Source organism: Carlito syrichta, unplaced genomic scaffold, assembly GCF_000164805.1.
Source record: "Carlito syrichta isolate Samal-C Ts95f unplaced genomic scaffold, Tarsius_syrichta-2.0.1 Scaffold303586, whole genome shotgun sequence".
NCBI lineage: Eukaryota > Metazoa > Chordata > Mammalia > Primates > Tarsiidae > Carlito > Carlito syrichta.
Window position 1 is genome coordinate 11,704 of NW_007247682.1, and position 4,559 is coordinate 16,262.

At 36.7% G+C, this 4,559-nt stretch overlaps 1 long non-coding RNA gene across 1 annotated transcript; it reads left to right on the forward strand.

Moving 5' to 3' along the window:
* The first annotated feature begins 662 nt into the window (after positions 1–662).
* On the forward strand, positions 663–1,901 carry LOC110595702. The gene is made up of 2 exons (XR_002481999.1): positions 663–749; positions 907–1,901. It is a non-coding gene; the product is annotated as an uncharacterized LOC110595702 (long non-coding RNA).
* Positions 1,902–4,559: the final 2,658 nt, after the last annotated feature.

Sequence of the window (4,559 nt, forward strand, 5' to 3'; positions counted from 1 at the left end):
CAGCTCTGTCTGAAGAGCAGGCTGCAGTGCTGGGGTCCCCAGCCCCCCGGGGCGAGAGTCAGAGACCCACTGCAGATCTCCCTTGTAGAGGGCTTCAGACACCGGGTTGCCCGGTCGCCATCTTGCCGCCCACCCCTGTTTCTCTTTTGTTTTTTTTAATGAACTTGTATCTAATGGTTGATACTGCTTCATGAATGAAAATGATTTAAAACTAATATTTATTTAGTCATTATGTGCTAGATACTGCTCTAGGCAGTTTATGTTATTTCATTTTTATCCTCTCAACTATCATAGGAGATAGATATTATCTTAATTGTACAGATGAGGAAATTGGGGCTTCAGGAAGCTCAAGACTCTTAGAGTTGGGAATTGATAGAGTCAAAACTTAAACCCAGATTCCCAAAATTTATCAACTTTACGATACAGTCTCTTTTTAACCCTAACTGTTGAATATAGAAAGGAAGCTTAAAGAGACAGAACAATATTTCCCAGATTTCTATCTTTCTTCTGATATTGTCTATTTGTTGTTCACTGTTGTTTATGGTCTACATTGGAGCCCCTATCATTTTAATCATAAAGTGAAAAGTGTTTCACCACCACTGTAATATGAAAACTGATTTTAGCTCTGACCTTCATGATTGCATAACAACATTGGAATCATGGAAGAATGGGAAGAATGCAAGTCTATGGTGACTGTGGTGGCAGAGAATGGGGACAGTTAAGAGAGCTAATTCTTCCTGATGTACATGGTATGCCAAGAAATATTATCTTATGAAATGAAAAATTGAGAAATACCAACATGGTCATGTTACTTATATCTGTGAAGTTATACATCACGATAACTTCGTCTATAAGTAAAACATGAGTAGCTTGTTGAAACATTTCTCTTTGCCATTGTCATTTCAGTTGGAGCTGACCTGACTTCCAAGTTCTGTCACCTGCACCTGTTGTCTGAGGGTTTTCCTGTGCCTCCACAGGCCACTTTGTCTGAACACCTGCCATCTGGAAACATGATACACCAGGAGTTGTCATTTACCAGTGAACACTGAAGTAGATTACAAATACAATTACAGTGATGAAGATTTATTGTAATTTGAAATGGCATTAAAAAGCAATGACATAATTATAATGTTAATTAAAAGACAACGAGTCTTATTGGATAAAATTATCAGAAATTGCAAAATGCAAGTAATATATTCTTGCATAATGCATGAAAAATAAAAATTAATATATTTTTCATATCCCCCCTTTTTTCCCCAGAGACAGGGCCTCACTTTGTTGCCTAGACTGGAGCACAGGTTAGATCACTTTACACTATAACTTGGAACACCAGGCCTCAAGGCTTCCTCCTGTCTCAGCCCTGGAGTAGCTAAGATTATAGGCAAGTTTACATTTTAATTCTATTATTATAGTCTCTTATAAGCAAAGTTCATAACTCGACATATATGCCAGTGCAAAATATGAATGTGAATACTACAAAACAATATCATGAACTTCATTTGAAAAAATGACAACCCATCTGAACATGGGTTCATGAATTTTCTTCAGGTGAGACAAATACAGCAATGGCTCATACTAATACCTCTTCCATTTCATGGCTCTACCCAGGTAAAGAGCTCTCTGCATTTAGCTTGCTCCTCAAATATGACTTCCACAGACATGGGTAGTCCCTGACCTCACTTACCCATCATTAGCTCTCTTCATATCACTTATTTTACTTAACTTTATGTAATTCTTGGTGTATTCCTTATCTTCTCTATAAAAAAGTAGACTGTATATGGGTAGGGACACGATATGTTCATTGCAGTATCACTGCCACTCTAAGTATATGTTCAATAAATTTGTATTGATTGGTTCAATGAGTGCATAAAGAAAGAAAAAAATAAAGTAATAGAAAGGCATCTGGGGGCTCCTAAGGTTTTTTTCTAAATAAATACTGTGGCTTAAAGAAGGACGAACATATGGACTTCGCAGCAACTTGGATGGATTTAGAATCAATTATCCTCAGTTATCTATCACAGAAACAAAGAACAGAGTACTGTATGTTTTCACTCATAAGTGGAACTCGAACAATTATCATAGTACTATAAGAAAGGAATTGGCAGTAGTGGGAAACTGTCACGGGTTGGGGGTGGGAAAAGTGGAATTGGCAGTTGAGGGAAACTGCTAGGGGAGGGAGGGGCATACCTCATCAACAAGGGTATCTGCATAATCAACGTTTATATACCTAACCCTGAATTGTACCTCACATCTTTATAATAAAAAAAAGCCAAAAAAAAAAAATGATACTCTGACTGAGGTAGGAGGAGAAAGTACATTCACTACAAATAGTTGTCCAAGGTGCTGCTCTGACGTCACTGAACTCATGGGGCATAAAGCCACAGAGAGCAGTAGATGATTCTGACGTCAACTGTACTTGAAACATACATTCACATTTGTGAAGTCTTCCTGGTGGCTGTGTTTAGTTCTCAGGGACCTTTGAGGATCCCTGGTTTCTATCATATACCCATTTAATAAAGAATAGATGTGAGGAGTTAGAACTTGAACAAAGCATAACTGAAATCTATGTAAATAAGAACTTTGTCTGAGGAATCAAAATCTGAATGAATGGGTTAAAGTTGACCCTGAACCACAACTTCCAAGGACACGTAAGAGGGGGATTATGAAATCTAGCATATGGACAGTTATATGGGAGAAGAAAATGAATAAGTATCTTCTTAGGATGAGGTTCTATGTGTGACTCCAGCAACCTGGTAAGATAGCAGCTGCATCCTCATTCATCCCCCAGTGCACTCCCTGAAGGAGGGATCCAAGGATAAGTCCTGCTCTAGAAATCCTTTGCTTCTCAGACCTATGCAAAATGATAATCTGATTGTCCAGTCACATATCTTCAGTGTATCAGATACCCTCTATAGGTAATAAACACAGAAGAGATGTTGACACTGCACTGTCTAAAGGGACCACATCAAGTCATCCAAGAGAGAATATTAATTATGTCTACCTACAAATGGTCACAAGTTTTCCACTGGTGGTGGAAAAACTGACAAGTGAGTAACAATCTATCATCCAAATAGCATCTGCTTTGAGTCCCCTTGGTGGGGTCCCTGTAAAACAAGTTGATGTGTAAGTGATTAACATGTAGATGGGCTAACTTTTCATAAAAGTTTTGATAAAGCTATGGACATGCTGGCATATCCTTCCCATTGCATCAAACCCCATGATAGAAGGGGTGGGCATCAAAGGACTTAGATATGCCTTGGGGTGCTTTCACTGGAGAGATCCATATCTGAAATACCTCATTTTGTATCATAAAGCTTTCAGGAAATTACATCTCGTTCACATCAAAAAAATTAGAGTAAATAATAAGATGTTAGGTGACAATTTTTCTATGCCAATAAAGTATGGGAAGAGGAAAAAAAGCTTCCTTTATAATTTTATTACATTCCTTGTATGTGACTGTTCCTTGTTGTTCCCTTTTATTTGTTACATCAGGAAGATTGCTCTTCTTTATTCAGTTTTTTGTCCTCAAAACCAGTAAATACATATTCTGACTTCAGGAGATTTGCCTCTATGGTATTTGTCGAGGATCAAATGTGGAATGTGGGCCTGGATAGGGTCTGAGGAACAGTTTTTTGAGTCTGGAGGTAACTCTTTGTTCTGACTAAGCAGTCAGTTAGCTAGTCGTTGCTCTCATTCTTGTAAGTTGGAATCTCCATTTCAGATAGCACTCTTCCAGATCTTGTCCAAGGTGGTATATGGTCTCTGAGATTTTGCAATCATTTAAGAAGCTTTACAATGTATCCTTGTGAAGACTTAATAAACTCTGGAGATTTGGTTATTATTAGCCATTGTGGGAATTTGAAATAACAAAATTGCTGTTTTCCTCTCTAAAATTCTATTTACAGACCATAGATGGGGAGATTAACTTGCCATGTATGTGTATTTTTCTCCATTAAAGGTGATGGAAATGAATGTGTATGTAAGCTAAAGAGGCCAGCTGAAGACTAAGTTGGTAACTAAGTCAGTATATCTCTTTGTCCTGTTTTCATGTCATTTCACAGTTATTTTTCCTCCAGAGATGTTTTGTAAATTCTTTATGAAGTGGACATAGTTTGTTTCTTTGCCAAACCATTTCTTCTGACTTTTATGACCCTGACTTGTTTCTTCTTTTCTATACATATCTATTTTGTCTAAATAAAGAGTTTACCTTTTAGTTTCTTAGAGGGTACAGGTAAATGTGAATTGCTACTTTGAAAAGTACTTGATTTTTTGTGGCTTAATAAAATTAAATTGGATAAAGGTGCAATAAAAGTGTTTGCAATAAATAAGTCAATGAGACAAAACACTTATAAAATCTATCAGAAAAGTCCAGTTTTTAAGTTGTAATATATATTCAAACTAAGAATACATATTTAAAAACATTTGATCATTTTATATCACTGGTGTTAGGCAGTGTATTAGGTTACTATGTACAATTAAAATGATGATGATGTTATTGTAATTTTATTTTATTATTATTATTTTTTTGAGTTGGAGTCTCACTCTGTCACCCAGGCTGG